The sequence below is a fragment of the Biomphalaria glabrata genome, unplaced genomic scaffold, assembly GCF_947242115.1.
Source record: "Biomphalaria glabrata unplaced genomic scaffold, xgBioGlab47.1 scaffold_19, whole genome shotgun sequence".
NCBI lineage: Eukaryota > Metazoa > Mollusca > Gastropoda > Planorbidae > Biomphalaria > Biomphalaria glabrata.
The window spans coordinates 634,494-647,767 of NW_026602932.1; the positions used below are offsets into that span (position 1 = coordinate 634,494).

Genomic DNA, 13,274 nt, shown 5'->3' on the forward strand with positions numbered 1-13,274 from the left:
AAGTACATTATAAAGGAAGTCCTATTCATTTATTTGTGGCAGATGTTGATGTTTATTAGCAGGTTTCAAACTAGGACTAAAATAAATTGAGGATCTGTTTCCTTTTTTTCTTTTTATACACCATATCTGTGATCTAACCTTTGAAAGTAGCATCTTCGTCTTCGTACAAGTATTACTTCATTCAGTACACACACACATACACACATTGTCCTTAACACTGATCAACATATTTTGATGTAAAATACAAATATTCAAAATTGATTTCTCATCTTATCTTCTTCTTATCTTATATAATACAGACGTTACTTCAAAAAAGAAGATGATTACGTCCTACGCGTCATGCATTTAGTCATGCATATTAACCAATGACTTAAATTCTGCCAAGTCACTGGTTTTCCTGGCTAGCTCAGGCAACCCATTCCATGCTCTAATAGCACTAGGGAAGAAGGAGTATTTGTACAAATTTGTCCTAGCATATGGGACGAGGAATGTGCCTTTATCTTTGTGTCTTTCAGAGTATTTTATTAAATTTTGTTTTTGTATTTGAAGATTATGGTTCAGTGTTTTATGTATTATTGCTACTTTACTTTTGAGCCTTCTGTCCTGAAGGCTTTCTAAATTTAGTGATTTTACTAAAGGTGTTACTCTAGTCAAATGTGAATATTCGTTTGTTATGAATCGCACTGCTCTATTTTGTGTCTGTTCTAGTTTCTTAATGTTTTCTTGAGTTGAGGGGTCCCAAACAGAGGATGCATATTCTATTATTGGCCTAACCAAGGTTAAATAACATTTTAGTTTTATGTTCTTATTTGATTTATAGAAATTTCTTTTAATAAATCCTAATGCTTTGTTTTATTTTTTTGTAGTTTCATCAATATGTGGATTCCATGACAGTTTTTCATTTATTATAACACCTAGGTATTTTGCGTTTTTAGTCTGTGTTACTGGTTTGCCATGAATAAGATAAGTCATCATCATCATCATCATCAAACTCCATTAGAGTGAGGGCTTGAGAGGCTCAAATCCTCTCTTGCAAAAGCCCTGGACAGAAACCCTGCTGTCTTGCGTAGTGCATGAATGTCGCCATACAGGTCGAGAATTTTGGGTTTCCCAGACCTGTCGAGACGGAGATCAGCAAGTCTGGGGCAGTCAAACAGAATATGAGGCACGGTTTCCTCTTCTTCCCCGCAGCGAGGGCACCGTGAATCGAAATTTGGCCATAGCCGCGAGAAATATGAGCCAACAGGACAGTGGCCTGTCCTGCACTGTGCTATAATAGCTTGCTCAGGCCTGGACAGCCTCCACCACGGGGAAGTGCGGTCAGGGCGCCTCATGCGCTCCCAGACTCCACGGGCTTTTTGGGACTTGTCCCAGCACTCAAACCACTTTTCCATTTCTGTTTTTTGTATTATAGCCAGGGCTTGATGAAAGCTTACAGCCTGATCAGTGGGTGGAATTTGCCCTCCCTGGTGGGCCAAAGAGTCTGCGATTGTGTTGCCAGTCACACCTATGTGACTCGGTACCCACTGCATTATTACAGGGGTGCCATAGCGTTGTTTGATGTTATGTGAAGCCATGATGACAGTGTTGATATTGGGGGGCCATGGTCCGGGGCTTTGCAAAGCATGTAGTACAGATTTTGAGTCAGTGACCACAACAATCTGTGTTGCCCTCAAATGTCCCTCGCCGAGTTGAGAGTCAATGACTTTTAAGGCTTCACAGACTGCCATGGTCTCCGCATCAAAACTGCAAACACTACCACATGGTCCAAAGATTTTGACTGTGTGAGAGCCAAGAAAGTCGATGTAGGCTCCATAGCCTGCTCTTCCAGAATCTATTGATGCCGATCCATCAGTGTATGCAAAAATAGCACTGGGCTTGAAGGTATTAATGGTCTCCAGAGCTAGGATTTGAAGGTCGTTAGATGAACGGCTTTGCTGAGTGGCATTAGGGTCTACTAATTTCAAGCGTATGTCTGGGGTTGTTGGGCGACACCAAGGGGGAAGGGGATGAAAGCGTTGAATGTTTTGTCGGTTGGTAGAGAGGCCAGCTTCATCAGATAGTCTAGTGGCATGATGCATAAAAGACTGCATCTGGATACGTCTTCTGCATCTCCAACCATCCACTAGTTTTCTAGCTGGGAGGTATTCATCCAGCCTTTTATACCGCTCATAGCAGGTCAGTACTGACCTTTCCCTCCTAAGGGTTAGTGGAGCTATATTAGCCATCATTTCAGCCGCATTCACTGGACTTGTCCTAAAGGTTCCACAGACAAATCTTAGTGCTTGGGACTGTATTTTATCAAGTTGTTCAAGAGCAGTCCTAGAGCCATAAATTTGCACAGGTAGGCTGTAGTCTATCTGTGATCGGACTGCTCCTAAATACAGGGATCGGAGCATGTCTGCTCGGGCTCCCCACTTCGTGGATGCCAGCTTCCGCACAATGCAAAGTTTCCCTGAGGCCTTTCTTACAACATCCTGGATGTGCTCACACATTTTTAGTTTGCGATCTAAAGTTACACCAAGGTACTTGGGTAGCTTTTCCATGCTGAGAGCCACTCCGTTGAGGGAGAGCTGGAAAGGTTGCCCGAGAATGCCAGTCCCGAGCGTGAACAGAGAATAGACCGTCTTGGAGGTGTTTATTTCTAGCCTCCATTTTTGTGTGTATGAGCAGAGCGTATGGAGGTCCTCCTGTAGCACTTTTTGTATAGAGGATGCGCTCCTTCCGGATTTCCAAAGGACAATATCATCAGCATATAGCAGCTTTTGGCATTTTAGCTGAGCTGGTAGGTCATTTATGAAGGCCGTGAAAAGGGCGCATGACAGGACAGAGCCCTGGGGGAGGCCGTGCTCGAGGGTCATTTCCCCTGAGACTTCTCCGTACATCCTTGTTCTTATTGTACGCTCTTGTAGGAAGTCTCTAATCCAGTAATATATCCGTCCCCGCACCCCCACGGCTCTTATCTTATGAAGCAAACCAGGCCGCCATACTTTATCATATGCCTGTTTTAAGTCAATGAAGACTGCGTATGTGCTTTCGGTCCTTTGGAATCCATCTGCTACGCTCTGCACAAAGATGTTGACTTGGTCTATAGCGGACATTCCAGCCCTGAAACCAGCCTGTTCTGGAGCTATAAGACGGGCACTCTCAAGGTACCAAACCAGACGCTCATTTACCATTTTTTCAGCCATCTTTCCCACACAAGATGTGAGTGAGATGGGCCTGTAGCCCTCAGCAGTGGAAGCATCTTTTCCCTTTTTTGGTATAGGAATAATGGTGGCACGTTTCCAGGCCCTGGGCAGATGACCATCTGCCCAGGTTCTATTTACGAATGCCAAGAGCACAGCCCTTCCTTTCCCCCCTACATGTTTAAGCATTTCGGGGGTAATACCATCCGGCCCGGGAGCCTTTTTAAGCTGGCATTTCCTTATGGCAGCATTAAGCTCGCCTATCGAGAATGGGGAGTTCATCGTTCCCTCAGCACTTTCGGTCTGTGGTTCCTTTCGGTCTTTTTTTTCATCAGCTTTGCGAGCTTTATCAATGGCTTTGGACATTGGGGACTTCTTGGCAGCCTTGTTGATCTTGGCAAAATATTTGTTCAACAAGGTGGCAATTTTCTTTTTCGATGAAATGGTTACCCCACTCGGTGAAGATAATGGGGTTGCTGTTTTCGTACGCCCAGCATTTTCGAGATTTCTCAGAAGACTCCAAGCCTTAGAGCTATCCCTTAGGTTTAACCTTGCACAGGTGTTGGTCCAACGTTCTCGTTTTTCCCTGTTAACAGACGTTTTGACTAGTAGGCTGAGTCTGTTATATTTCTGCCTGAGTGTTGGATTGTTTGGGTTCTTTTGGACCTTTTTGTATGCCCTTCTCCGAGCCATAACAAGTTTGTTGATTTCAGCCGTCCAAAAGTTTTTGAATTTTTTACAAGGGTAAGTTCGAGGAATAAACTTTTTAGCCATGCCCAGGATAGCTGTTGTTATTTGACGGTACACAAGGTCGACAGAGCTAGACTCTACATTGATTTTTTCAAGGGCATTGTCGACAGCTGTCTCGTATCCTTTCCAATTAGCCTTACTATAGCACCACTTTCGTGGTTCTTTAGTGGACTTGGTGTTCATTTTAGAAAGAGTGGCAGTCAGTAATATTGGAAGGTGGTCACTACCAATATCGCCTAGTACTTGATAAGTTATGACAGATTCCAAGTTAGCAGAGACTAAAGAAAGATCTGGTCGTGATAGTGAACCATTGCTAGCATGCAGAAGAGTAGGAGGAGAGTGTTTATTTTGCAAAAGAAAAAGGTTAGTAGAATTGCACAGGTCATGAACTTTTTTACCAGACTGATCAGTGTCATCATAGCCCCAGGAAGGTGAATGGGCATTTAGATCTCCAGCTATGATAGTGTCTACAGTTATTGTTTCTCTGACATCTAAAGCCAGTTCTTGTTTTGGTGGATTATAAACATTGATGCACTTGAAGCGTCTATTATTTTTCCAAATTTCTAATACCAAAGTGTTTTAGTTTTTTTGTTACTCTTAACAACTGACATTTTTCTGGGTGGAAAGACATGCTCCAATTTGATTCCCATTTCTGTAATTCATCTAATTCTCTTTGTAAAATATCTGTGTCTTGTGTTGTTTTTATTGTTCTATATATTATGCAATCGTCTGCAAATAATCTGACTTTTGTTCCTGAAGTAATGCAATTTGGTAAATCATTTATGTAAATTAAAAATAGTAGTGGACCCAATACTGTTCCTTGAGGTACACCTGAGTTTACTGTTATCGGTGTTGATTTAGAGCCATTTATTATTACAGTTTGTTCTCTCCCTATCAGAAAGTCTTTAATCCACTGATGCAGTGGACCATTAATGCCGAAATATTTTAATTTTTTAAGCAAACTATGGTGGTGAACTTTGTCAAAAGCCTTAGAAAAATCTAATAAGATAGCATCTATTTGTTCACTATTATCTAAACCTTTTGAAAAATCATCAATTAGTCCTATTAGTTGTGTTTCACATGATCTATATTTCCTAAAGCCATGTTGGTATGGTGTGAGGACATTATGTTTGTCTAAGTGGTTTATGATGTTGCTACATATTATGTGTTCTAGGATTTTACATGTGATGCTGGTAAGTGATACTGGTCTGTAGTTTCCTGGGTCAGATTTTTCTCCTTTTTTAAATAGGGGGGTGACATTAGCTTCTTTCCAGTCCTTTGGTACTCTGCCCTGGTTAAGTGAAGCCTGAAAGAGTATTTTGAACACTGGGGCTAGCTCATTACTTAGTTCTTTGAGTAATCTAGCTGGAATACCATCAGGTCCAGAAGCTTTATTTGGTTTGGTGTTGGCTAATAGTTTTTGAATCATCAGTAAGTTTGTATAATGTTCTACTAATAATTTGTAAAAGATTAAGATGCTGGTATAGTCAATAGCTTATGGCACATCAACATTATTTAGATCTCTATTGATTGTAGAGAAGCTGCAGGGTTTAGAAGCGTTGACAACTGATCAAAAAGTTTGTATTGCTATTAAGATCAATGTCATAGAGAGGGGTGTAACATGCACTTTAAAATAGTTGCATGGAGTGATCAAAGCAAAATTCCTTTTCAAAAATATGCAAACAAAAAACATACATAAATTATAACCAGTTACAGAATTGAAGTATGAGCCTAATCAAAATTGATATAACAAATTAGATTAAATCCATTCTAATCTGACTTCAGAATCCTATGCAAGTTGAGCAAAGATTTAACATAGTGAAAGTAGATTTGATTAAGACTGTTTTAGTCTGTCAGGGTGAGGAACTTTTTAGCTCGTGATACATTGTTTATTTTACTATTCCTCTTATCAGCTGGCAAAAGGGTTAAAAAAAACAAACAAACTCGGATGGACACAGATCTCAAAAATAGCTCTAACAAATTTAACAGTTTAAGTATAACTTTGGGAAAAGAATAACTAGCTAATTGGCCGCACTTGAAACTTGTTTGACCATTATAATTTTTCAAAATATAAATTTCTTACAATTACATTGTGTCTGGAGGTGAAAGAGTTCAATAAATACATTCAAACTTTGTCAAGAACATTTGACATCTTTGAAACTTTGATTACTTGTATTAATATCTAGATCCAGTAGTCTAGTCTAGGCTACCCTTTTTTAAAATATTGCCATGTCTGCATCTGTATCACCAAGCTAGAATTTTATATATTCTGACTAGATTTATACATGCCCTTAACCTTGATTTATTTCAGGTATGGGGGAGAGGGAATTGTTCTTTTGTTTAAAATGTAGTATTCATTAGTAATTAATAGCAAAGTAATTGCTTACCAAAAGTCATCAGCCTCATAAGAAATAATGTCTTTGAGAAAAAAAGTTATGTTGTTTTGTATTAAATACAATGGGCCATGGAAGGTAATTTTTTAAATTTAATCTTTTTTAATCTAAGGTATTTACTATCCACCTCTTGTCAAGACATTGGCTACTGTCAAGGCTTACATAGAATCTCTACCACTTATAGATGAGCCAGAAATCTTTGGGCTCCATGAGAATGCAAACATAGCCTTTCAGTTGAATGAAACCAATGCTTTACTTGGTAAGACTGTGTTTGTTTTGGTAATGGTTGTATAGAAACAAAAACAGTCGCAATTGACTGCTCTGTACACTTACACTGGTTTTGTTTTGAAATACTTTAGTTAAGAATATGATTCATTGTCATATAATAAATTGGCATATAATCTTTTTTACACTGCTTTATTATGGCTTACAACATTGTAGCCATCAGTGAGTCTTATGCTCTATGGACAGACTCCTTTGCCACTTTTCTCCCTAAAAAGATACAGGGTCGTTTAGAACTTGCTTTTTGTTGATCTCAGGAGAACCACATTTGATAATGTTCAAGAAGAACGTTCAAACCAGTTCGAAACTCTTGCTTTATATATCTGTTTTGTTCACCTATTACCTTGAGCCTACTGTTTTGTTAGCAGCACTAATAAATCAATTGATTCTTCTTATTCAAATAAATCAACAAAAAAAGGGTGAGATGTTTGGAATTTAAGACAAAAATTTTTGTTCATGCAGAACTAAAGGAGTAAAACACATTTTTATCTAGCTACAATACTTGATGTTCAACCGAGAATCGTAGCAGCTGATGGTGGGATGTCTAATGATGATATTACTTATGAACTTGCTGAGGCTGTCCTGGATCGATTGATTGACAAACTGGATATTGAAAGAGTGAATCCCAATATGTTTACAGTACGTACTAATATTATTAGTTCCAAGTAAAAATGGTAGTTTTTAATTCTTAGTACTTACTTTACTTACAGTCCATCATCCCTATTTAAGTATGGGCCACCAGCAATGGATTTCCATATTCCCATTTATTGGGCCATCCTTTTAATTCTTAGTAGGCCTTTCTGTTTCTAATATTGTTAGTGATCCTATCATTCCATAGTTCCTAGTATTACATGATAGTCTTTGAGTTCTTGTGATGCTTTAGTGTCTAGCTTTATATAGTAGTAGTTCTTAGTTTTTATCATGCATTACCTAACATAATAGATTGCTCTCTTGGCATGCAATAATACCTAACAGTAGATTGCTCTCTTGGCATGCAATAATACCTAACAGTAGATTGCTCTCTTAGCATGCAATAATACCTGACAGTAGATTGCTCTCTTAGCATGCAATAATACCTGACAGTAGATTGCTCTCTTGGCATGCAATAATACCTAACAGTAGATTGCTCTCTTGGCATGCAATAATACCTGACAGTAGATTGCTCTCTTGGCATGCAATAATACCTAACAGTAGATTGCTCTCTTAGCATGCAATAATACCTAACAGTAGATTGCTCTCTTGGCATGCAATAATACCTGACAGTAGATTGCTCTCTTGGCATGCAATAATACCTAACAGTAGATTGCTCTCTTAGCATGCAATAATACCTGACAGTAGATTGCTCTCTTAGCATGCAATAATACCTAACAGTAGATTGCTCTCTTGGCATGCAATAATACCTGACAGTAGATTGCTCTCTTGGCATGCAATAATACCTAACAGTAGATTGCTCTCTTAGCATGCAATAATACCTGACAGTAGATTGCTCTCTTGGCATGCAATAATACCTAACAGTAGATTGCTCTCTTGGCATGCAATAATACCTGACAGTAGATTGCTCTCTTAGCATGCAATAATACCTAACAGTAGATTGCTCTCTTGGCATGCAATAATACCTAACAGTAGATTGCTCTCTTAGCATGCAATAATACCTAACATAACAGAATGCTCTCTTAGCATGCAATAATACCTAACATAATAGAATGCTGAATGTGAAAACTACTACATTATTAAAAGCTTCTTATTTAAAGAAAAACAACATAATAGTGCATACAATATTTTTTAAAATATCAAAAACCATGTTGTTGTTTTTTCAATAATATTAGATACGCTTAGTAGTAATTGACAAATTGATTGCAAAATATTGTTTCTTTATCCACTAGCCTGACGCCAAAGGTCTTATAAACTCTTTAACCATAGTATTGATGCAAGAAACTGAAAGATTCAATAAACTGCTTATAATAATCAAGGTACATGTTAATAAGATTTAAATATAGAATAATTAATGAGTATGTTTTATAGTATTGTATACAAAGACCTTACTGATATTATAAAAGGTTTAATGTAAACGAAATCTGAAGCCTAGATTTATTTAACGAATAGTTCATGAGGCAAATTACAAGAAGATTGCTTATGATATGATATTGACACAGAATAAGTTCCCCTTTCAGAGTTTGCAATCTTTATGGCAGATGATGTCAAGGTCATCTATTTTGCTGGCCAAGGTTAACGAGCAGGGTATCATGTGGCCAGCACAATGACCTACCGCCTTTTCTTTCCCCAACTAAAGTCAGAATTTGGATTAGAATTAAAATTTGAATTAAATTAAAATTAGAATTTGGTGGACTCAGGGGCGTCCTAAAATCACAAAGCCAAGCACTTAACCACTCAGCCACCGTGCCCTCAATATCTCATGTAGTGAAATCAAAAATTCTTAACTGGCTGTTTCTTGTAAAAGCAAATTGGTAGCTCCATTCAATTTTCTAGGCTTTCAATGCATTCAACAACTTGAAAAAATTACTCTGGAATCCTCGATACACTATAATGAATCTCCACCCTGGGACGAAAGCCCTCTTCCTACTATAAGGGACCATATTGAAAACATAAAAAGAAAATCTGACTACAGATCAACAGAGCTCAAGGAAATAGTGAACTGTTTTCTACAAACCAATTATCCTAGCAATCAGTGGAACAGAGTTTACACGGATGGCTCATCCCATAAAGCCATCACAAATGGAGGAGCTGGAATACTCATCGATCCTCCAGATGGAGGAAAACTAGAAAAATCCATTGCAACTGGAGAGCTCTCTGACAGTCACAGAGCAGAAAGGGAAGCACTAGCACTAGCTGCTACCATGCTAGCAAATCATCCAAGTCAGTCAGATTGTCTTTCTAACTGATGCGAAAACAACCCTCCAAAGCTTGCAAAACTCTGATTCCTCTTGTATTTAAAAACCTCAGAACAGCACTTACAAAGCTCAACAACAACAGCAAAAAAACTGTTATTCAATGGATACCAGAATAGAAAATACCCAGCAATAACTGTTGGAATTCTCGTGATAATGGTGAAATGATAGTAAGTCAGAGCTTCATTTTAAGAGATAATTTGGTCAAGTTTTTATTTTTTTATTTTTACTCCTTTAGACATCATTAGAACAACTGAAAAAAAGCCATCAAAGGTTTCGTAGTGATGAGTGAGGAATTGGAGAATGTATACAATGCTTTTTTAAATAACCATGTAAGTAATTTATTGTTTACATTTAGAATGAACGTAGATCTATCTGTTAAATTTTAGTTTTATTTTTCCCGAAAAACTTCACACATTTTATTGGAAACTTCAACTTAAAGTCAGCTTCTCTTTTACAAATTTAGTTCAAAAAGAAGATAATAATTCCAACCTGAATTCATCCTGTTACTCACTGGCTCATGTGAAACCTTTACCTTTTACCTTTACCTATCCCTTAGTCTGTTGGACTGTTGGGGCACCAGGGAAGATTTGTCGACCGTCTTTCTCCATTCCTCCCTTTTTTTTGCCTTGTTTAGAACCTCTCTCAATGGCAGGCCCGTCCATTCTTTAATGTTGTCCTCCCATCGCTTTTTCTGTCTGCCTCTTCTTCTTTTCCCTGGGTTGTTCCCTGAAGGAAAGTCTTTGCGAGCCCCGTAGATCTTGTAATGTGGCCAAAAGTTTTAAGCTTTTGTCTTTTTACAATAGCTAGCAGGTCGTCGGTCATGGGCTCCAATCGCTACAGTAACCCTGTCTCTGATTTCTTGGTTTGTGATGCGGTCTTTGAATGTGATGCCTAGGATCCTTCTGTAGCATCTCAATTCCATTGCTAGGATCCTCCTCTCAAGCTCTGCATTCAACGTCCACGACTCGCAAGCATATAAAAATGTGGCCATGACCAGAGAGCGCATCAGTCTGATTTTGGTGCCGAGGGCTAAGCCCTTATCTTTCCATATTATTTTAAGTTTTGAAAGGGCTGCTGTGGACTGTGCTATTCGGGCCAATAGTTTGGGTTTTGTTCCCTCATCTGAGACAACAGCTCCGAGGTATTTGCAGCCTCAAATACCTCATGTGAAACAGAGCTTAAAATTCTTTTTTAACTCATTGTTTTTCTTTTCCTTCCTTCCTTTTCATTCTCAAATTGTTCTTGGAAAGAAAGATTATTTATATTAATTTGTTCTAGCATATGGAATAAGAAATGTGTCTTTAGCCTTGTGTCTCTGAATATTTATTATATTAGGTAATGTTATTGTACTTGCAAGCTACAATTTAGTGTTTTAGGTATTACTACTACTTTGTTTTCTAGTGTTTTGTCTTGGAATTCCTCTAAATGTTTAGTGATATCCTAAGGTGCTAATTTAGTTTAATGTAAGTATCCATTTGTGCTATACCTCATAGCTCTATATTACATCTTTTAGATTCTTTATCTATCACATGTTGAAGGATCCCCCAAATTAAGATGCAATTTCGCATATTGGTTTAAGGTGAAATAGAATTTTGTTGTGATATTACTGTCTGATTTGCAAACATTTATGATAAACTATAGTCTTTTGTTTGATTTCTTTATTATGTCAATATGGGAATTCCAAGATACTGGTAGCTTTTCATTTATTTAGGTATTTTGAGTTTCTAGTCCTCACTCTTCATTCAATGTATCATAACATTAAACATTCATGAAGTCAATATATATGAATTATTGTAGTGGTGTTTCTTGTTTGACATAATTGATTAACTGTGTCAGGGGGCCAGGACAGATAAGGCAAGCCTTTAAAATACAACCTGACACATGTATGGATCAACTTTCCATTCATTATGTTTTTTCTAACAAAATCATTGTTGTGTAAATTATATGACTTACTCAATTTCAATAGATTTTTAATTTGGTTAGGGTTATTTCTTTCTGTTTGTAAAGCACAAGTTTCTTGCTTTATAGCAAGCTTCTTGAATTATAGTCCAATTCCTTTTGTGGATCAGGGGGAGATAATGGGTTGCCTTCAGGCACTCAGCAAACACGTTTGGAATAAAACTCAGCCCCCCCCCCCCCCCTCCTCTCGATGGGTTGCCATGGAATTCTTGTTACTCAGCCACACATCTCACATATTATAACAAAAAAGAAAAATAGAACTTCAATGAAAATAAATTATTAGAACTTCAATGAAAATAAATTATGGAATATCTTAAATCAACTGTGCTTACTAATGGTTTAAACTTATCCAGAGTTTTCCAAATCACTAATGTGTTTTATGTAACAGTAATAATCAAATAGTTTTTTAGTATATTTGATACACATTTTGATACACATTTTCAGGTCCCAGAATTATGGGCCAGAAACGCTTATCCTTCGTTAAAGTCTTTAGCATCTTGGGTTAAAGACCTGATAATGAGATGTTGTTTTATTGACAATTGGATCAATAATGGACCTCCTAAGTCTTTTTGGTTGTCTGGCTTCTTCTTTCCACAAGGTTTGTAATTTTGTTGTGAAGTTGTAGATCTAAATGTCAGATACTTACAATATCTTTTCACAAAGTTTTATGTGTCCTATAAACATCATAAAAATGTGTTTGAAAATAAATTACTGTGCTACCTGTTTTTTCGGAGTATTATGTTTCTTAAGCTGTAACGTAACATGATCTTAAGCTGTAACGTAACATGATTGGGTATGACTTTATTGCCCTATGAGTTTTGATCTTCCCATTTATGATCACCTTGATTTAAGGCAACTGCAGGTGATTGCTGTTAAAGCTAAAGTGTCAAAACCATGTCAGGAACAAGTGAAATATAAAAAGTACTTTTAAAAACAAATAGCATTACTTATTTTGAATCAATAATCTAATTAATTTTTAACAGAGCTAGACTAATAATAATAAACTTGTGCAATTGGAAATACTTTAATTAGTTGTTTTTGTTTATTGCCACTTTAATGCTAATAGCTTGCTCAGTGCACTATGGTCCAATAAGTTTCTGTTGGGGAAGGGGTTGAATCTGGGAGAAAGTTTTGGTGCTGCCCTTTCAAAACCAAATTTATTTTTTTTAAAAGTAAGAAAGTTGCTTGATTCTGTATTTGAAATGGAGGTCTCAAGTATCTAGGATGAAAGGCTAATGTACTAGTCACTGAGCTGATCAAGTACTGATACAAAAATAGAAGGTTTTACAGTCTTAAAAAAAATGTGTCACCTTATTCTCTACACAAGGCTTATCTCACTTAGCTTAGTACATTAGGACTAATAATGAGAATATTTGAGTCTCAAGGAGGAGTGCAGTATTTCACTTGGCTAGGCTGTCCTAGCTGTGACCTACATATTTTGCCACACCCAATGCAGACATAATGGTTGTAGACATTGCTTTGATCCGTTTAGGTTCTCTTTCAGTAGTCTACGTCTGTCCTCTGTAGATTTCCTTTAGATCTCAAATTATGTATCCTTCTGCCTTTGTAACAGACCTACTGCTGTCTTGTTCACAATAAGCCTGCTGTCTGGTAATTAACTATTTGCTTAATTTTGTGATTGATTCATGTGTTGTCATCAGCAATCAATAACTGTGCTCATTTTCAATTTGGTTTAAGAATGGGAAGTGGAAGAAAAAATGTGTAAAAGATTCCACTTGTACTTAGTTGGCAAGCATTTTTTTTTAAAACAGTAAAAAAAAAAAAACTTACTT

At 37.3% G+C, this 13,274-nt stretch overlaps 1 pseudogene; it reads left to right on the forward strand.

The window, feature by feature from the left end:
* LOC129924166 (dynein axonemal heavy chain 6-like) overlaps positions 1-13,274 on the forward strand; it is an 88,031-nt pseudogene that overhangs the window by 67,474 nt on the left and 7,283 nt on the right.